This window comes from Hyla sarda, unplaced genomic scaffold (genome assembly GCF_029499605.1).
Source record: "Hyla sarda isolate aHylSar1 unplaced genomic scaffold, aHylSar1.hap1 scaffold_799, whole genome shotgun sequence".
In the NCBI taxonomy this organism is placed as follows: Eukaryota; Metazoa; Chordata; class Amphibia; order Anura; family Hylidae; genus Hyla; species Hyla sarda.
The window spans coordinates 32,173-53,741 of record NW_026610824.1 but is presented as its reverse complement, the minus strand read 5'-3'; the positions used below and the strand labels follow the sequence as shown (position 1 = coordinate 53,741).

The window sequence follows — 21,569 nt, the reverse complement described above, 5'->3', positions numbered from 1 at the left end:
GTGAGATTGAAGGGAGTAAGATCGATGTATCTGGTAGGATGTTGAGGAATGTGGTGAATGATTTGAGGTTGCAAGATGTGGCTAAATTGTGTAATGTTGATGTGTGTCCGACTTATTTTTCAGATAGGGGAAAGTGTGCTTCAAGATTGGATATGTGTTTTGTGTCAAAAGGAGTGTTGGGTAGGGAGTATATGCAAATGAAGGTATTGTATTCAGATCATGAGTGTGTAAGATGTGATTTGGGGTTTAATGTGGAATGTTTGAGTGGGCGGGGTTTATGGAAATTGAATGTTAGTTTGATGGAGGAGGGAGGGGTGTATGAGAGGTATGTGAAGAAGTATGAGGTTTGGAAGAGGAGGAAAGCTGATTTTGTGGATGTATTGCAGTGGTGGAGTTGGGTGAAGGAGAGAACGCATGTTTTCTTTAAAAGAGAGGGGTATAAGAGAGCTGCGGGAAAGAGAAGAAGGTATGAGTGGCTGCAGAAGAGATTGATCTTTTTGAAAAAATGGAGGAAGAGTGGTGGTTGTGTGGAGAGGGAGATTGAAGAGATTAAGAAGGAAGTAGAGAAGTGGATGTTGGAGAGAGGAAGAGAGATTGTGTATCAGGCTAAGTTGAATAAGTTGGAGAAGGGTGAGAGATGCTCAAGGTTTTTCTTTAAAAGGGTGTCTGGTAAAAGAGAGGAGTTGATAGAGGTGTATGATAAGGATGGTGTGATGGTTAAAGGTAAAAGAGTGTTGAGTGTGGTTGAGGATTTTTATAAGGATTTATATGCTGAGAAGGAGTGTGATATGGGTCTGCAGTCTGAGGTGATTGGGAAGATTGAGAGCAGAGTGCATGACAGGGAGGCAGATAGCCTGGTGAAAGGTGTGGGAGTGAAAGAATTGGAGTTGGTGATTAAAAGTATGGCTAGAAATAAGACACCAGGTGAGGATGGGTTGCCGGTGGAATTTTATGCTAGAATGTGGGAGACGGTTAAAGTGGATTTGGTGGAGATTTATGATTTTGTGTGCAAGAATGGTAGATTGGAGGAAAGTATGAAGAGTGGAGTGGTGGTATTGATCTTTAAAAAAGGGGATAGAAAGGATGTGAGGAATTGGAGACCGATTACGTTATTGAATGTTGATTATAAAATTCTTGCAAAGGTGTTGGCGAATAGAATGAGGGATGTGATTGATCAGGTGATTGGAGAAGAACAAGTATGTGGTGTGCCAAAAAGAAGGATAAGTGAGAATTTGGGTTTGTTGCGTGATGTATTATGGGATTGCTTGGGTAGAGATCAGTGTGTTGGAGTGTTGTCTTTGGATTTTGAGAAAGCTTTTGATAGGTTGTCACATGAGTTTTTATTTAAAGTGTTGGATAGAATGGGTTTTCCGGAAGGTTTTGTTAAAATGATTAGAGTATTGTATGATGGAGTGTATAGTAAAGTATTAATTAATGGCTGGGTTAGTAAGAAAGTGAATGTGTGTTCTGGAGTGAGACAGGGGTGTCCCCTGTCACCCTTGGTCTTTATATGTGCGATAGAGCCTTTGTTGGAGTTGTTGAGAAGGGATAAGTGTATGAGAGGTGTGAGGATTCCTGGGAGTGGTGGGAGAGACTTGAAAGTGTTGGCATATATGGATGATGTTTGTGTGATCTGTGAGTATGTTGGAGCTTTGCAGAGAGCAAAGTTGTTGGCTGGGTATTTTTGTGGTGCTTCTGGTTTTAGAGTTAATTGGGATAAGAGTGAGTATAAGGTTTTTGGAAGGATGTATGAAGTAGAGGATGTAGGGGTGAAATGTGTAGACGGAGCGATTAAGGTGTTGGGAGTTAAATTTGATGAGAGGCTGGATGGAAGAGAAAGTTGGGAAGAGGTTGGTGTTAGAATAAAAAGGAAGTTGGATTTTTGGAGTATGAGAGAGTTGTCAATGATTGGTAAGATTGTGGTGATCAAGAGTGTGATATTGCCGATCCTGTTGTATGTGGCTTTGGTGTTTCCACCAGGTTATATGACACTGAGAAAGTTGAATAGGATTTTGTTTGTATTTTTCTGGGGGTCGAAAGTGGAGAAGGTGAGAAGAGAGAATGTGATGAAAGAGTGTAGGAATGGAGGAATGAATTTTCCTAATGTTGAAGTGTATCTGGGGATTAATCTATTGTTTGCTGTGAGGAGAAGTATGGGAGAGCAGTGGAAATTTGCATGTATGATGAGGTTTCTAGGAGGGGGTGTGTTATGCAGATTAGGGTGGATGGAGAGAGATCTGAGAAAGCCGTATGCTTTGGTGAGTCCTGGTTGGTATGGGTTTGTTGAGGTGTTCATGAGAAAGTTTGGTTTGATAGGTGTGAGACAGGATGTGTTAAAGGAGAAGAAGAGTATGGTGAAGTGTATTAGGGAGAAGGAAGTTCAGTGTAATATTAATATGGTGAGAGGACAGAATGTGAGTAAAGTGTGGAAGAGTTTGCAGACAGATGGTATGACTAATAGACAGAGAGAGATTGTATGGCAGAGTTTGCATGGTGCATTGCCAGTAAGAGAGGTACAGAAGAGTCGGGGGATTGGAAGGAGTGAGAGATGTCCGAGAGAGGGTTGTGGAGGGAATGAGAGTATTATGCATTTGTTTTGGAATTGTGATAGAGCGCAAGAAGTGTGGAAGGGAATTGGTCCGTTGGCCAAAGAATTGATGGGGGTAAGAAAGTGGTCTTTTGAAGTGATTATGTTTGGTCTGGCGGTGGTAGGTGGGAGGAAGGAGAGAATGTTATATGTGTTGTTAGCGATAATTAAGGAGGTATTGTGGGATGTTAGGAATTTGTATATATTTAAGAAGAAGGATGTGTCGGTTGAAGAGTGTATGAGAATGATATTAGATAGATTGCATACTGTATATTTGTGGGATAAGAAGAGATTTGGAGAGGATGATGCGGAGGGGACTTGGAAGTTTTTAAAATGGAGACACGTGGTGAGGGTTTGAGGGTGGTGTGTTGTTATGCTATGTACTTTGTTTTTGGGTGTATTTTGTTATATGTTGATAAAGTAACCTAATGATGAGTTTGATGAATTGTGACTAAGTTCAGTAAATCTGAGAGGCAAACGTGAAGTAAACCTGAACGATTAAGTTTTAATTCAAACCTGAAGGTTTTAAATAGAAAAAAAAAAAAAAAAAAAAATCTGTTCTTATCAGTTTAATATCTGATACGTCCCCTATCTGGGGACCATATATTAAATGGATTTTTGAGAACGGGGGCCGATTTCGAAGCTTGCTTCCGTCGCCCTATGCATTGACCCGATATGGCAGTATCTTCGGGTACAGTGCACCACCCCCTTACAGGGTTAAAAAGAAAGATTCCTACTTTCATTGCTACCTGCTTGCTGGCTAGCCAGCTAGCCAGCCCTGTGGGCCTTGCTGCTGCTGCTGCTGCAGCCAAAAAACAAAAGGTGGTGCTGCTGCTGCTTCTGCTTCTGCTTGTGTCTGGCCGCTGTTGGAGCGTCCAGGCACAGGACTTCTGCTGCTGCTGACTAAATGGCCTCCTTAATTGGATCATTTGAGTAGCCAGCACACCTGTGCAGGTAGGGCATGACATGATAGGCAGCTGCCTTGATAGCGGGTGGGTGCTGAATGTTCCTAATTGACAAAATAAGATTAATGCTTATGAAGAAATATAAAATCTCATCCCTTCCCCAATATCGCGCCACACCCCTACCCCTTAATTCCCTGGTTGAACTTGATGGACATATGTCTTTTTTCGACCGTACTAACTATGTAACTATGTAACATAACATGGGGGGGGGGGTCTCCTGGCTGTTCACACAGGTGTGTCATTGCTGTACATTGACCATGCATTGCTTCTGTGGTATTGCAAAGGCAAAGACAAATGCTTCCAGCCATCCATTGCACTAATGGATTGGTCATCAGCTGGCTGTCTATGTCCCGCATCAATATAGACCAAAGTACAGAGGGTTAGGCTATGCTATTGTGCACCTACCTGATGCATCAGAAGGTGCGAGGCCCTTGCTAAATTCTGTGCACAGACTTTGAGATCTATGCTTTAGACTGTATCTAAACCTGCTCCAACATGGACTGACATTCTGGCCTACTTTCAGCCGATGCGACTTGTCTGTCGCTGAACAGTCGCTTTTTATGTATTCAGCACCTATGTATAATGTTGTAAAAATGCTCTAGAAGCTAAAGTCGCAGAAATGTCACACATATTTGGCCTGCAACTTTCTGTGCGACAAATTCAGACAGGAAAAATCAGTATAAATCCTTAGAAAATTATCCCCCAGTGTCTCCATCTGCTGGCGGTATTGAATAAGCATTGCTGCACTGATGGGGTATGCATTAGACGAAAAAAAAGAAGAAAAAGAAGAATAATACGCCCAGAAAAGAGGCGAAAAGGAGAAAAACGTAAAAAAACGTGAAAAAAAAGTAAGAGGAAGAGAAGGGAAAAAAAGGTGGAAATGGGTTTAAAAGTGATTTCGGCGGAGAATATATATATATATATATATATATATATATATATATATATATATATATATACGCGCACACACACACATATATATAAACGTATTCTCCGTTGAGATATTGCAGCCGCTGCTGTGTCCAGGCCCAGGAGCCTTAGCACTGTGCTGTGATGTCACTCAATACCACTGACATCACTAGGTGTAAACAACATCTCTCCTTTGCTGTGTATGTGACTATGGAGCTGTTTGGTGATGTCGTCTATTATGGCCTTCATAGAAGCAACAGGAGATTGTTGCATCCATCTAGAACCCTCAGAACTACAGTGCTATGATGTCACTCACTTCCACAGGCCTTGCAGAGTGTAAACAACAACAACCCAGCTTTGTTGTGTATGTAACCATAGGGATTTGTGATGTCACCTAGAACCTTCACAGCAGCGACAGCTTTATGAGGAGCATCAGCACTGCTCTGCCTGAGCAGAACCATCACCGCCATAGGTTGTCAAATAACCCGGGTTTAACCCACACAGGTAAGTCCAATGGGGTGCAGGCATGTCCTCTATGCTTACAGCTTCCCGTGGGTGTTGGTTTGATACCGTTTGGGGACAGCCAAGGAGGCATCTGCAGGCAACAAAGGTAGGTGTGTGCTTGTGTGTGTGTTTCCTATGCAGATCCTAAGCCCAGTGTCACATGCAAGTAGGAGGAGTAAGAAGGGTTCCTGGCAAATCCGGGTTATGGATTGCATTTAAAAAGGCCCCGTGGGAGTGCAATGGGCCCCTGTCTTGCTGCTTAGCAATAATGGTATGGGTTTAGGTTCTGCTGTGTGTACTGGTGGTTGACTGCCCCCCAGCCCAGAGTGTGCATGGAAAATTGTCTGGCAGCCTCCCTGACAGCAAGCAGTGATAGTGCCCATGAAGGGCACCTTGTTGGGCCCGCCCCTTTCACGGTTATCGCTTCTCGGCCTTTTGGCTAAGATCAAGTGTAGTATCTGTTCTTATCAGTTTAATATCTGATACGTCCCCTATCTGGGGACCATATATTAAATGGATTTTTGAGAACGGGGGCCGATTTCGAAGCTTGCTTCCGTCGCCCTATGCATTGACCCGATATGGCAGTATCTTCGGGTACAGTGCACCACCCCCTTACAGGGTTAAAAAGAAAGATTCCTACTTTCATTGCTACCTGCTTGCTGGCTAGCCAGCTAGCCAGCCCTGTGGGCCTTGCTGCTGCTGCAGCCAAAAAACAAAAGGTGGTGCTGCTGCTGCTTCTGCTGCTTCTGCTTCTGCTTGTGTCTGGCCGCTGTTGGAGCGTCCAGGCACAGGACTTCTGCTGCTGCTGACTAAATGGCCTCCTTAATTGGATCATTTGAGTAGCCAGCACACCTGTGCAGGTAGGGCATGACATGATAGGCAGCTGCCTTGATAGCGGGTGGGTGCTGAATGTTCCTAATTGACAAAATAAGATTAATTCTTATGAAGAAATATAAAATCTCATCCCTTCCCCAATATCGCGCCACACCCCTACCCCTTAATTCCCTGGTTGAACTTGATGGACATATGTCTTTTTTCGACCGTACTAACTATGTAACTATGTAACATAACATGGGGGGGTCTCCTGGCTGTTCACACAGGTGTGTCATTGCTGTACATTGACCATGCATTGCTTCTGTGGTATTGCAAAGGCAAAGACAAATGCTTCCAGCCATCCATTGCACTAATGGATTGGTCATCAGCTGGCTGTCTATGTCCCGCATCAATATAGACCAAAGTACAGAGGGTTAGGCTATGCTATTGTGCACCTACCTGATGCATCAGAAGGTGCGAGGCCCTTGCTAAATTCTGTGCACAGACTTTGAGATCTATACTTTAGACTGTATCTAAACCTGCTCCAACATGGACTGACATTCTGGCCTACTTTCAGCCGATGCGACTTGTCTGTCGCTGAACAGTCGCTTTTTATGTATTCAGCACCTATGTATAATGTTGTAAAAATGCTCTAGAAGCTAAAGTCGCAGAAATGTCACACATATTTGGCCTGCAACTTTCTGTGCGACAAATTCAGACAGGAAAAATCAGTATAAATCCTTAGAAAATTATCCCCCAGTGTCTCCATCTGCTGGCGGTATTGAATAAGCATTGCTGCACTGATGGGGTATGCATTAGACGAAAAAAAAGAAGAAAAAGAAGAATAATACGCCCAGAAAAGAGGCGAAAAGGAGAAAAACGTAAAAAAACGTGAAAAAAAAGTAAGAGGAAGAGAAGGGAAAAAAAGGTGGAAATGGGTTTAAAAGTGATTTCGGCGGAGAAATATATATATATATATATATATATATATATATATATATATATATACGCGCACACACACACATATATATAAACGTATTCTCCGTTGAGATATTGCAGCCGCTGCTGTGTCCAGGCCCAGGAGCCTTAGCACTGTGCTGTGATGTCACTCAATACCACTGACATCACTAGGTGTAAACAACATCTCTCCTTTGCTGTGTATGTGACTATGGAGCTGTTTGGTGATGTCGTCTATTATGGCCTTCATAGAAGCAACAGGAGATTGTTGCATCCATCTAGAACCCTCAGAACTACAGTGCTATGATGTCACTCACTTCCACAGGCCTTGCAGAGTGTAAACAACAACAACCCAGCTTTGTTGTGTATGTAACCATAGGGATTTGTGATGTCACCTAGAACCTTCACAGCAGCGACAGCTTTATGAGGAGCATCAGCACTGCTCTGCCTGAGCAGAACCATCACCGCCATAGGTTGTCAAATAACCCGGGTTTAACCCACACAGGTAAGTCCAATGGGGTGCAGGCATGTCCTCTATGCTTACAGCTTCCCGTGGGTGTTGGTTTGATACCGTTTGGGGACAGCCAAGGAGGCATCTGCAGGCAACAAAGGTAGGTGTGTGCTTGTGTGTGTGTTTCCTATGCAGATCCTAAGCCCAGTGTCACATGCAAGTAGGAGGAGTAAGAAGGGTTCCTGGCAAATCCGGGTTATGGATTGCATTTAAAAAGGCCCCGTGGGAGTGCAATGGGCCCCTGTCTTGCTGCTTAGCAATAATGGTATGGGTTTAGGTTCTGCTGTGTGTACTGGTGGTTGACTGCCCCCCAGCCCAGAGTGTGCATGGAAAATTGTCTGGCAGCCTCCCTGACAGCAAGCAGTGATAGTGCCCATGAAGGGAACTTGTTGGGCCCGCCCCTTTCACGGTTATCGCTTCTCGGCCTTTTGGCTAAGATCAAGTGTAGTATCTGTTCTTATCAGTTTAATATCTGATACGTCCCCTATCTGGGGACCATATATTAAATGGATTTTTGAGAACGGGGGCCGATTTCGAAGCTTGCTTCCGTCGCCCTATGCATTGACCCGATATGGCAGTATCTTCGGGTACAGTGCACCACCCCCTTACAGGGTTAAAAAGAAAGATTCCTACTTTCATTGCTACCTGCTTGCTGGCTAGCCAGCTAGCCAGCCCTGTGGGCCTTGCTGCTGCTGCTGCTGCAGCCAAAAAACAAAAGGTGGTGCTGCTGCTGCTTCTGCTTCTGCTTGTGTCTGGCCGCTGTTGGAGCGTCCAGGCACAGGACTTCTGCTGCTGCTGACTAAATGGCCTCCTTAATTGGATCATTTGAGTAGCCAGCACACCTGTGCAGGTAGGGCATGACATGATAGGCAGCTGCCTTGATAGCGGGTGGGTGCTGAATGTTCCTAATTGACAAAATAAGATTAATGCTTATGAAGAAATATAAAATCTCCTCCCTTCCCCAATATCGCGCCACACCCCTACCCCTTAATTCCCTGGTTGAACTTGATGGACATATGTCTTTTTTCGACCGTACTAACTATGTAACTATGTAACATAACATGGGGGGGGGGGGTCTCCTGGCTGTTCACACAGGTGTGTCATTGCTGTACATTGACCATGCATTGCTTCTGTGGTATTGCAAAGGCAAAGACAAATGCTTCCAGCCATCCATTGCACTAATGGATTGGTCATCAGCTGGCTGTCTATGTCCCGCATCAATATAGACCAAAGTACAGAGGGTTAGGCTATGCTATTGTGCACCTACCTGATGCATCAGAAGGTGCGAGGCCCTTGCTAAATTCTGTGCACAGACTTTGAGATCTATGCTTTAGACTGTATCTAAACCTGCTCCAACATGGACTGACATTCTGGCCTACTTTCAGCCGATGCGACTTGTCTGTCGCTGAACAGTCGCTTTTTATGTATTCAGCACCTATGTATAATGTTGTAAAAATGCTCTAGAAGCTAAAGTCGCAGAAATGTCACACATATTTGGCCTGCAACTTTCTGTGCGACAAATTCAGACAGGAAAAATCAGTATAAATCCTTAGAAAATTATCCCCCAGTGTCTCCATCTGCTGGCGGTATTGAATAAGCATTGCTGCACTGATGGGGTATGCATTAGACGAAAAAAAAGAAGAAAAAGAAGAATAATACGCCCAGAAAAGAGGCGAAAAGGAGAAAAACGTAAAAAAACGTGAAAAAAAAGTAAGAGGAAGAGAAGGGAAAAAAAGGTGGAAATGGGTTTAAAAGTGATTTTGGCGGAGAAATATATATATATATATATATATATATATATATATATATATATATATACGCGCACACACACACATATATATAAACGTATTCTCCGTTGAGATATTGCAGCCGCTGCTGTGTCCAGGCCCAGGAGCCTTAGCACTGTGCTGTGATGTCACTCAATACCACTGACATCACTAGGTGTAAACAACATCTCTCCTTTGCTGTGTATGTGACTATGGAGCTGTTTGGTGATGTCGTCTATTATGGCCTTCATAGAAGCAACAGGAGATTGTTGCATCCATCTAGAACCCTCAGAACTACAGTGCTATGATGTCACTCACTTCCACAGGCCTTGCAGAGTGTAAACAACAACAACCCAGCTTTGTTGTGTATGTAACCATAGGGATTTGTGATGTCACCTAGAACCTTCACAGCAGCGACAGCTTTATGAGGAGCATCAGCACTGCTCTGCCTGAGCAGAACCATCACCGCCATAGGTTGTCAAATAACCCGGGTTTAACCCACACAGGTAAGTCCAATGGGGTGCAGGCATGTCCTCTATGCTTACAGCTTCCCGTGGGTGTTGGTTTGATACCGTTTGGGGACAGCCAAGGAGGCATCTGCAGGCAACAAAGGTAGGTGTGTGCTTGTGTGTGTGTTTCCTATGCAGATCCTAAGCCCAGTGTCACATGCAAGTAGGAGGAGTAAGAAGGGTTCCTGGCAAATCCGGGTTATGGATTGCATTTAAAAAGGCCCCGTGGGAGTGCAATGGGCCCCTGTCTTGCTGCTTAGCAATAATGGTATGGGTTTAGGTTCTGCTGTGTGTACTGGTGGTTGACTGCCCCCCAGCCCAGAGTGTGCATGGAAAATTGTCTGGCAGCCTCCCTGACAGCAAGCAGTGATAGTGCCCATGAAGGGGACCTTGTTGGGCCCGCCCCTTTCACGGTTATCGCTTCTCGGCCTTTTGGCTAAGATCAAGTGTAGTATCTGTTCTTATCAGTTTAATATCTGATACGTCCCCTATCTGGGGACCATATATTAAATGGATTTTTGAGAACGGGGGCCGATTTCGAAGCTTGCTTCCGTCGCCCTATGCATTGACCCGATATGGCAGTATCTTCGGGTACAGTGCACCACCCCCTTACAGGGTTAAAAAGAAAGATTCCTACTTTCATTGCTACCTGCTTGCTGGCTAGCCAGCTAGCCAGCCCTGTGGGCCTTGCTGCTGCTGCTGCTGCAGCCAAAAAACAAAAGGTGGTGCTGCTGCTGCTTCTGCTTCTGCTTGTGTCTGGCCGCTGTTGGAGCGTCCAGGCACAGGACTTCTGCTGCTGCTGACTAAATGGCCTCCTTAATTGGATCATTTGAGTAGCCAGCACACCTGTGCAGGTAGGGCATGACATGATAGGCAGCTGCCTTGATAGCGGGTGGGTGCTGAATGTTCCTAATTGACAAAATAAGATTAATGCTTATGAAGAAATATAAAATCTCATCCCTTCCCCAATATCGCGCCACACCCCTACCCCTTAATTCCCTGGTTGAACTTGATGGACATATGTCTTTTTTCGACCGTACTAACTATGTAACTATGTAACATAACATGGGGGGGGGGTCTCCTGGCTGTTCACACAGGTGTGTCATTGCTGTACATTGACCATGCATTGCTTCTGTGGTATTGCAAAGGCAAAGACAAATGCTTCCAGCCATCCATTGCACTAATGGATTGGTCATCAGCTGGCTGTCTATGTCCCGCATCAATATAGACCAAAGTACAGAGGGTTAGGCTATGCTATTGTGCACCTACCTGATGCATCAGAAGGTGCGAGGCCCTTGCTAAATTCTGTGCACAGACTTTGAGATCTATGCTTTAGACTGTATCTAAACCTGCTCCAACATGGACTGACATTCTGGCCTACTTTCAGCCGATGCGACTTGTCTGTCGCTGAACAGTCGCTTTTTATGTATTCAGCACCTATGTATAATGTTGTAAAAATGCTCTAGAAGCTAAAGTCGCAGAAATGTCACACATATTTGGCCTGCAACTTTCTGTGCGACAAATTCAGACAGGAAAAATCAGTATAAATCCTTAGAAAATTATCCCCCAGTGTCTCCATCTGCTGGCGGTATTGAATAAGCATTGCTGCACTGATGGGGTATGCATTAGACGAAAAAAAAGAAGAAAAAGAAGAATAATACGCCCAGAAAAGAGGCGAAAAGGAGAAAAACGTAAAAAAACGTGAAAAAAAAGTAAGAGGAAGAGAAGGGAAAAAAAGGTGGAAATGGGTTTAAAAGTGATTTTGGCGGAGAAATATATATATATATATATATATATATATATATATATACGCGCACACACACACATATATATAAACGTATTCTCCGTTGAGATATTGCAGCCGCTGCTGTGTCCAGGCCCAGGAGCCTTAGCACTGTGCTGTGATGTCACTCAATACCACTGACATCACTAGGTGTAAACAACATCTCTCCTTTGCTGTGTATGTGACTATGGAGCTGTTTGGTGATGTCGTCTATTATGGCCTTCATAGAAGCAACAGGAGATTGTTGCATCCATCTAGAACCCTCAGAACTACAGTGCTATGATGTCACTCACTTCCACAGGCCTTGCAGAGTGTAAACAACAACAACCCAGCTTTGTTGTGTATGTAACCATAGGGATTTGTGATGTCACCTAGAACCTTCACAGCAGCGACAGCTTTATGAGGAGCATCAGCACTGCTCTGCCTGAGCAGAACCATCACCGCCATAGGTTGTCAAATAACCCGGGTTTAACCCACACAGGTAAGTCCAATGGGGTGCAGGCATGTCCTCTATGCTTACAGCTTCCCGTGGGTGTTGGTTTGATACCGTTTGGGGACAGCCAAGGAGGCATCTGCAGGCAACAAAGGTAGGTGTGTGCTTGTGTGTGTGTTTCCTATGCAGATCCTAAGCCCAGTGTCACATGCAAGTAGGAGGAGTAAGAAGGGTTCCTGGCAAATACGGGTTATGGATTGCATTTAAAAAGGCCCCGTGGGAGTGCAATGGGCCCCTGTCTTGCTGCTTAGCAATAATGGTATGGGTTTAGGTTCTGCTGTGTGTACTGGTGGTTGACTGCCCCCCAGCCCAGAGTGTGCATGGAAAATTGTCTGGCAGCCTCCCTGACAGCAAGCAGTGATAGTGCCCATGAAGGGGACCTTGTTGGGCCCGCCCCTTTCACGGTTATCGCTTCTCGGCCTTTTGGCTAAGATCAAGTGTAGTATCTGTTCTTATCAGTTTAATATCTGATACGTCCCCTATCTGGGGACCATATATTAAATGGATTTTTGAGAACGGGGGCCGATTTCGAAGCTTGCTTCCGTCGCCCTATGCATTGACCCGATATGGCAGTATCTTCGGGTACAGTGCACCACCCCCTTACAGGGTTAAAAAGAAAGATTCCTACTTTCATTGCTACCTGCTTGCTGGCTAGCCAGCTAGCCAGCCCTGTGGGCCTTGCTGCTGCTGCTGCTGCAGCCAAAAAACAAAAGGTGGTGCTGCTGCTGCTTCTGCTTCTGCTTGTGTCTGGCCGCTGTTGGAGCGTCCAGGCACAGGACTTCTGCTGCTGCTGACTAAATGGCCTCCTTAATTGGATCATTTGAGTAGCCAGCACACCTGTGCAGGTAGGGCATGACATGATAGGCAGCTGCCTTGATAGCGGGTGGGTGCTGAATGTTCCTAATTGACAAAATAAGATTAATGCTTATGAAGAAATATAAAATCTCATCCCTTCCCCAATATCGCGCCACACCCCTACCCCTTAATTCCCTGGTTGAACTTGATGGACATATGTCTTTTTTCGACCGTACTAACTATGTAACTATGTAACATAACATGGGGGGGGGGGGGGGGGGGGTCTCCTGGCTGTTCACACAGGTGTGTCATTGCTGTACGTTGACCATGCATTGCTTCTGTGGTATTGCAAAGGCAAAGACAAATGCTTCCAGCCATCCATTGCACTAATGGATTGGTCATCAGCTGGCTGTCTATGTCCCGCATCAATATAGACCAAAGTACAGAGGGTTAGGCTATGCTATTGTGCACCTACCTGATGCATCAGAAGGTGCGAGGCCCTTGCTAAATTCTGTGCACAGACTTTGAGATCTATGCTTTAGACTGTATCTAAACCTGCTCCAACATGGACTGACATTCTGGCCTACTTTCAGCCGATGCGACTTGTCTGTCGCTGAACAGTCGCTTTTTATGTATTCAGCACCTATGTATAATGTTGTAAAAATGCTCTAGAAGCTAAAGTCGCAGAAATGTCACACATATTTGGCCTGCAACTTTCTGTGCGACAAATTCAGACAGGAAAAATCAGTATAAATCCTTAGAAAATTATCCCCCAGTGTCTCCATCTGCTGGCGGTATTGAATAAGCATTGCTGCACTGATGGGGTATGCATTAGACGAAAAAAAAGAAGAAAAAGAAGAATAATACGCCCAGAAAAGAGGCGAAAAGGAGAAAAACGTAAAAAAACGTGAAAAAAAAGTAAGAGGAAGAGAAGGGAAAAAAAGGTGGAAATGGGTTTAAAAGTGATTTCGGCGGAGAAATATATATATATATATATATATATATATATATATATATATATATATACGCGCACACACACACATATATATAAACGTATTCTCCGTTGAGATATTGCAGCCGCTGCTGTGTCCAGGCCCAGGAGCCTTAGCACTGTGCTGTGATGTCACTCAATACCACTGACATCACTAGGTGTAAACAACATCTCTCCTTTGCTGTGTATGTGACTATGGAGCTGTTTGGTGATGTCGTCTATTATGGCCTTCATAGAAGCAACAGGAGATTGTTGCATCCATCTAGAACCCTCAGAACTACAGTGCTATGATGTCACTCACTTCCACAGGCCTTGCAGAGTGTAAACAACAACAACCCAGCTTTGTTGTGTATGTAACCATAGGGATTTGTGATGTCACCTAGAACCTTCACAGCAGCGACAGCTTTATGAGGAGCATCAGCACTGCTCTGCCTGAGCAGAACCATCACCGCCATAGGTTGTCAAATAACCCGGGTTTAACCCACACAGGTAAGTCCAATGGGGTGCAGGCATGTCCTCTATGCTTACAGCTTCCCGTGGGTGTTGGTTTGATACCGTTTGGGGACAGCCAAGGAGGCATCTGCAGGCAACAAAGGTAGGTGTGTGCTTGTGTGTGTGTTTCCTATGCAGATCCTAAGCCCAGTGTCACATGCAAGTAGGAGGAGTAAGAAGGGTTCCTGGCAAATCCGGGTTATGGATTGCATTTAAAAAGGCCCCGTGGGAGTGCAATGGGCCCCTGTCTTGCTGCTTAGCAATAATGGTATGGGTTTAGGTTCTGCTGTGTGTACTGGTGGTTGACTGCCCCCCAGCCCAGAGTGTGCATGGAAAATTGTCTGGCAGCCTCCCTGACAGCAAGCAGTGATAGTGCCCATGAAGGGGACCTTGTTGGGCCCGCCCCTTTCACGGTTATCGCTTCTCGGCCTTTTGGCTAAGATCAAGTGTAGTATCTGTTCTTATCAGTTTAATATCTGATACGTCCCCTATCTGGGGACCATATATTAAATGGATTTTTGAGAACGGGGGCCGATTTCGAAGCTTGCTTCCGTCGCCCTATGCATTGACCCGATATGGCAGTATCTTCGGGTACAGTGCACCACCCCCTTACAGGGTTAAAAAGAAAGATTCCTACTTTCATTGCTACCTGCTTGCTGGCTAGCCAGCTAGCCAGCCCTGTGGGCCTTGCTGCTGCTGCTGCTGCAGCCAAAAAACAAAAGGTGGTGCTGCTGCTGCTTCTGCTTCTGCTTGTGTCTGGCCGCTGTTGGAGCGTCCAGGCACAGGACTTCTGCTGCTGCTGACTAAATGGCCTCCTTAATTGGATCATTTGAGTAGCCAGCACACCTGTGCAGGTAGGGCATGACATGATAGGCAGCTGCCTTGATAGCGGGTGGGTGCTGAATGTTCCTAATTGACAAAATAAGATTAATGCTTATGAAGAAATATAAAATCTCATCCCTTCCCCAATATCGCGCCACACCCCTACCCCTTAATTCCCTGGTTGAACTTGATGGACATATGTCTTTTTTCGACCGTACTAACTATGTAACTATGTAACATAACATGGGGGGGGGGGGGGGGTCTCCTGGCTGTTCACACAGGTGTGTCATTGCTGTACATTGACCATGCATTGCTTCTGTGGTATTGCAAAGGCAAAGACAAATGCTTCCAGCCATCCATTGCACTAATGGATTGGTCATCAGCTGGCTGTCTATGTCCCGCATCAATATAGACCAAAGTACAGAGGGTTAGGCTATGCTATTGTGCACCTACCTGATGCATCAGAAGGTGCGAGGCCCTTGCTAAATTCTGTGCACAGACTTTGAGATCTATGCTTTAGACTGTATCTAAACCTGCTCCAACATGGACTGACATTCTGGCCTACTTTCAGCCGATGCGACTTGTCTGTCGCTGAACAGTCGCTTTTTATGTATTCAGCACCTATGTATAATGTTGTAAAAATGCTCTAGAAGCTAAAGTCGCAGAAATGTCACACATATTTGGCCTGCAACTTTCTGTGCGACAAATTCAGACAGGAAAAATCAGTATAAATCCTTAGAAAATTATCCCCCAGTGTCTCCATCTGCTGGCGGTATTGAATAAGCATTGCTGCACTGATGGGGTATGCATTAGACGAAAAAAAAGAAGAAAAAGAAGAATAATACGCCCAGAAAAGAGGCGAAAAGGAGAAAAACGTAAAAAAACGTGAAAAAAAAGTAAGAGGAAGAGAAGGGAAAAAAAGGTGGAAATGGGTTTAAAAGTGATTTCGGCGGAGAAATATATATATATATATATATATATATATATATATATATATATATATATATATATACGCGCACACACACACATATATATAAACGTATTCTCCGTTGAGATATTGCAGCCGCTGCTGTGTCCAGGCCCAGGAGCCTTAGCACTGTGCTGTGATGTCACTCAATACCACTGACATCACTAGGTGTAAACAACATCTCTCCTTTGCTGTGTATGTGACTATGGAGCTGTTTGGTGATGTCGTCTATTATGGCCTTCATAGAAGCAACAGGAGATTGTTGCATCCATCTAGAACCCTCAGAACTACAGTGCTATGATGTCACTCACTTCCACAGGCCTTGCAGAGTGTAAACAACAACAACCCAGCTTTGTTGTGTATGTAACCATAGGGATTTGTGATGTCACCTAGAACCTTCACAGCAGCGACAGCTTTATGAGGAGCATCAGCACTGCTCTGCCTGAGCAGAACCATCACCGCCATAGGTTGTCAAATAACCCGGGTTTAACCCACACAGGTAAGTCCAATGGGGTGCAGGCATGTCCTCTATGCTTACAGCTTCCCGTGGGTGTTGGTTTGATACCGTTTGGGGACAGCCAAGGAGGCATCTGCAGGCAACAAAGGTAGGTGTGTGCTTGTGTGTGTGTTTCCTATGTAGATCCTAAGCCCAGTGTCACATGCAAGTAGGAGGAGTAAGAAGGGTTCCTGGCAAATCCGGGTTATGGATTGCATTTAAAAAGGCCCCGTGGGAGTGCAATGGGCCCCTGTCTTGCTGCTTAGCAATAATGGTATGGGTTTAGGTTCTGCTGTGTGTACTGGTGGTTGACTGCCCCCCAGCCCAGAGTGTGCATGGAAAATTGTCTGGCAGCCTCCCTGACAGCAAGCAGTGATAGTGCCCATGAAGGGGACCTTGTTGGGCCCGCCCCTTTCACGGTTATCGCTTCTCGGCCTTTTGGCTAAGATCAAGTGTAGTATCTGTTCTTATCAGTTTAATATCTGATACGTCCCCTATCTGGGGACCATATATTAAATGGATTTTTGAGAACGGGGGCCGATTTCGAAGCTTGCTTCCGTCGCCCTATGCATTGACCCGATATGGCAGTATCTTCGGGTACAGTGCACCACCCCCTTACAGGGTTAAAAAGAAAGATTCCTACTTTCATTGCTACCTGCTTGCTGGCTAGCCAGCTAGCCAGCCCTGTGGGCCTTGCTGCTGCTGCTGCTGCTGCAGCCAAAAAACAAAAGGTGGTGCTGCTGCTGCTTCTGCTTCTGCTTGTGTCTGGCCGCTGTTGGAGCGTCCAGGCACAGGACTTCTGCTGCTGCTGACTAAATGGCCTCCTTAATTGGATCATTTGAGTAGCCAGCACACCTGTGCAGGTAGGGCATGACATGATAGGCAGCTGCCTTGATAGCGGGTGGGTGCTGAATGTTCCTAATTGACAAAATAAGATTAATGCTTATGAAGAAATATAAAATCTCATCCCTTCCCCAATATCGCGCCACACCCCTACCCCTTAATTCCCTGGTTGAACTTGATGGACATATGTCTTTTTTCGACCGTACTAACTATGTAACTATGTAACATAACATGGGGGGGGGGGGGGGGGTCTCCTGGCTGTTCACACAGGTGTGTCATTGCTGTACATTGACCATGCATTGCTTCTGTGGTATTGCAAAGGCAAAGACAAATGCTTCCAGCCATCCATTGCACTAATGGATTGGTCATCAGCTGGCTGTCTATGTCCCGCATCAATATAGACCAAAGTACAGAGGGTTAGGCTATGCTATTGTGCACCTACCTGATGCATCAGAAGGTGCGAGGCCCTTGCTAAATTCTGTGCACAGACTTTGAGATCTATGCTTTAGACTGTATCTAAACCTGCTCCAACATGGACTGACATTCTGGCCTACTTTCAGCCGATGCGACTTGTCTGTCGCTGAACAGTCGCTTTTTATGTATTCAGCACCTATGTATAATGTTGTAAAAATGCTCTAGAAGCTAAAGTCGCAGAAATGTCACACATATTTGGCCTGCAACTTTCTGTGCGACAAATTCAGACAGGAAAAATCAGTATAAATCCTTAGAAAATTATCCCCCAGTGTCTCCATCTGCTGGCGGTATTGAATAAGCATTGCTGCACTGATGGGGTATGCATTAGACGAAAAAAAAGAAGAAAAAGAAGAATAATACGCCCAGAAAAGAGGCGAAAAGGAGAAAAACGTAAAAAAACGTGAAAAAAAAGTAAGAGGAAGAGAAGGGAAAAAAAGGTGGAAATGGGTTTAAAAGTGATTTCGGCGGAGATATATATATATATATATATATATATATATATATATATATATATATATACGCGCACACACACACATATATATAAACGTATTCTCCGTTGAGATATTGCAGCCGCTGCTGTGTCCAGGCCCAGGAGCCTTAGCACTGTGCTGTGATGTCACTCAATACCACTGACATCACTAGGTGTAAACAACATCTCTCCTTTGCTGTGTATGTGACTATGGAGCTGTTTGGTGATGTCGTCTATTATGGCCTTCATAGAAGCAACAGGAGATTGCTGCATCCATCTAGAACCCTCAGAACTACAGTGCTATGATGTCACTCACTTCCACAGGCCTTGCAGAGTGTAAACAACAACAACCCAGCTTTGTTGTGTATGTAACCATAGGGATTTGTGATGTCACCTAGAACCTTCACAGCAGCGACAGCTTTATGAGGAGCATCAGCACTGCTCTGCCTGAGCAGAACCATCACCGCCATAGGTTGTCAAATAACCCGGGTTTAACCCACACAGGTAAGTCCAATGGGGTGCAGGCATGTCCTCTATGCTTACAGCTTCCCGTGGGTGTTGGTTTGATACCGTTTGGGGACAGCCAAGGAGGCATCTGCAGGCAACAAAGGTAGGTGTGTGCTTGTGTGTGTGTTTCCTATGCAGATCCTAAGCCCAGTGTCACATGCAAGTAGGAGGAGTAAGAAGGGTTCCTGGCAAATCCGGGTTATGGATTGCATTTAAAAAGGCCCCGTGGGAGTGCAATGGGCCCCTGTCTTGCTGCTTAGCAATAATGGTATGGGTTTAGGTTCTGCTGTGTGTACTGGTGGTTGACTGCCCCCCAACCCAGAGTGTGCATGGAAAATTGTCTGGCAGCCTCCCTGACAGCAAGCAGTGATAGTGCCCATGAAGGGGACCTTGTTGGGCCCGCCCCTTTCACGGTTATCGCTTCTCGGCCTTTTGGCTAAGATCAAGTGTCTTGCCCTAAGGTATTCGGGTACCCCTCTCCTCGGCCTTGTGGGATCGCCCAGGTTTATTGCCTGGGCTTCACCCACCTGCTGCTATTGGGGAGAGGGCTTAGTCCCAGGATAACGGGAAGGTGATCATCGGAGGACGGGTCTGCCGGAGAGGATGGCTAATGCGCCGAACGCTCCTAATACAGTACGGCTGTTTATCGAGGAGGAAAAGAGGAGTGCCTACGGGATTTTGCATGTCCAGCAGAAGGTCGTGGAGGGAGTGCTGAGGATGCCGCATGCTTCCATCTTCTGTGTCCAGGTCTTTCCCAGCCAAGGATTCTTTGACGTGACCTTCTACAACCTGGATGATCTCCGTACCTGTCTCTACCGGAGTAAGGAGAATGCCTCTCACCCTGACCTACAAGGGATCCGATTCATTTCCTGCGAGGCTCGGCCTAAGAAAGTTCCAGTGGTAGTGCATATGTACAACCCTTTTGTGCGGGATGAGGAGATCCAGACCTTTCTAAGAAGGTATTGTGTGTCTGTTTCTGGTGCGGAGAGGAAAAATAACATCCTGGGGACTTTCACAGGCATGAGACGTTTTTGGGTGGAGTTTAGGCCTGCCCCCGATGGTGGTGCTGAAGGTTTTTGTCACCCCCCGCAGAACTTTGCGATAGGGAACAACAGGGGGTTTCTGCACTACCCGGGGATGCCAAGTTTTTGCCGGGACTGTTTTTGCTTTGGTCATACCAGAGAGAACTGTACAACCGGGCAAGTTTGCAGGAACTGCCACAAGCCTGATCACCGCACTGCAGACTGTCCCGAGAAACGCAAGTGTCATTTCTGTGGTTCTTCGGATCACCTGGCTAGGAGTTGCCCCACTTACCAGTCCGGGGCACCCCGATCATATGCAATGGCTCTTCGAGGTGGGACAGTTCCTGAGGACTCCAATGCTGCTAGGGCAGGCGATGCAGAGGTTAGCGTGCTGACCAGTGAAGCAGAGTCTGCCCCTGTTTTTCCTTCCATTTCTAGGTCTGTTCCGGATGCTTTGGTGACAGAAGGGGAGAAGGCGGAGTCTGTTTCGGGGGCATCTGTTTCGGAGGCCTCTGATCCCCCAGAGGAGATGACTGTGGACAAAGAATCCTTGAAGAGAAAGATGCCGGTGGAAGAATCGGAGGATGACTGTCCGACTCCTCAGAGTCAAAGGATTGAGGACTTTCCTAGCCCGGGAAGGGAGGAGGCAGGTGGAGGGTCGTCATGTCAGATTGATTCTGACTCCTCTTTATCCTCCCTGGGCACAGGTTATTTGGAGGAATGTTCAGTCAAAAAATTGACAAAGACTCTTAAGTTTAAGGAAGGGGAGGCAAAAAATAAGGGTAGAGGTCGGGGAAAGGCTAGGCCTCCTTTTGATAATGCTTGATTTTGTATTTCCTTTTTTTCCTTCAAATGTTTGAATGAGTTTAACAATTGGTTCTCTAAATGTCCGCAGTATTAGATCTTTAGAAAGGAGATCCGCCATTTTTGATTTACTTTCTGGATATTCTTTTGATGTTTTAGGTCTCCAGGAGTGCTGCTTGGATGGGGAGCCAAATATCTCCTGGCCTTATGGGCAATCGGTATGGTCTGGTTCAATGGAACGTAATTCGGGGGTGGGGATTTTGTTCAAAAATAATGAGTTTGTTGTTAAAAAAGTTGTCCATATTGTTCCGGGTAGGGTATTATTAGTGCATTTTATTTTCAGGGGTTTCACATATAAAGTAATTAATGTTTATGCTCCAACTGGGAGGAAGGAAAGAGGGGAGGTGTTTGAGAAATTATATTTCTTTTTGAGTGGGAGGGATGATGTGTTCCTTATAGGGGATTTCAATTGTATAATAACAGAGGGGGATAGGAGTAGTACTACGGTGGGTGGTGGGTCTGGTTTAGACAGTACTAGTAAGCAGCTTAAAGAGATTGTAAATTTATTTGGGTTAAAGGATTCCTTTGTTGCCCATAATGATGGTACTATCGGTTATACATATTTTTCTAACAATACAAGTTCGCGAATTGATTTCATTTTTGTCTCAAAACTAATGTCTGTTTCTAATTTCAGACGGAGGAGGTTACCGTTCACGGATCATGCCTGGATTGAGTGTGTGGTAAAAGGTGGTGGTGTAAGTGAGTATGGAAAGGGTGTTTGGAAGTTGAATGTGTCTTTATTGGATAATGAATGTGTATTACAAGAATATAGGGAGCGTTTTGATGGATGGGTGTTGAGGAAGGATGCATTTTATAGTGTGGTTGAGTGGTGGGAGTGGGTGAAGTTAGAGACTAAAAGGTTTTTTATTAAAAAAGGGTGTGAGAAAGGGAGGAAAGATAGAGAAGAGTATGAGAGATGGCAAAGAAGGTTAGAGTATTTGTATGAATTGAGGCGTTTGGGGATGAGTGTTGAGAAGGAGATTGAGGAAGCTCGTGGAAGTGTGAATGAGTGTCTGGAGAGGAATGGAAG

The 21,569-nt window shown here is 45.3% G+C and overlaps 7 non-coding genes across 7 annotated transcripts; all 7 read left to right on the top strand.

The window, feature by feature from the left end:
• The first annotated feature begins 3,106 nt into the window (after positions 1-3,106).
• On the top strand, positions 3,107-3,294 carry LOC130346656 (U2 spliceosomal RNA). The gene has a single exon (XR_008884821.1). It is a non-coding gene; the product is annotated as a U2 spliceosomal RNA (small nuclear RNA).
• A 2,090-nt stretch (positions 3,295-5,384) lies between these two features.
• LOC130346670 (U2 spliceosomal RNA) lies at positions 5,385-5,575 on the top strand. Its single transcript, XR_008884832.1, has one exon. It is a non-coding gene; the product is annotated as a U2 spliceosomal RNA (small nuclear RNA).
• A 2,083-nt stretch (positions 5,576-7,658) lies between these two features.
• Positions 7,659-7,849, top strand: LOC130346668 (U2 spliceosomal RNA). The gene has a single exon (XR_008884830.1). It is a non-coding gene; the product is annotated as a U2 spliceosomal RNA (small nuclear RNA).
• A 2,088-nt stretch (positions 7,850-9,937) lies between these two features.
• On the top strand, positions 9,938-10,128 carry LOC130346667 (U2 spliceosomal RNA). Its single transcript, XR_008884829.1, has one exon. It is a non-coding gene; the product is annotated as a U2 spliceosomal RNA (small nuclear RNA).
• A 2,076-nt stretch (positions 10,129-12,204) lies between these two features.
• Positions 12,205-12,395, top strand: LOC130346666 (U2 spliceosomal RNA). The gene has a single exon (XR_008884828.1). It is a non-coding gene; the product is annotated as a U2 spliceosomal RNA (small nuclear RNA).
• A 2,096-nt stretch (positions 12,396-14,491) lies between these two features.
• On the top strand, positions 14,492-14,682 carry LOC130346665 (U2 spliceosomal RNA). Its single transcript, XR_008884827.1, has one exon. It is a non-coding gene; the product is annotated as a U2 spliceosomal RNA (small nuclear RNA).
• Positions 14,683-16,782: 2,100 nt separating this feature from the next.
• On the top strand, positions 16,783-16,973 carry LOC130346664 (U2 spliceosomal RNA). The gene has a single exon (XR_008884826.1). It is a non-coding gene; the product is annotated as a U2 spliceosomal RNA (small nuclear RNA).
• The last annotated feature ends 4,596 nt before the right edge of the window (positions 16,974-21,569 follow it).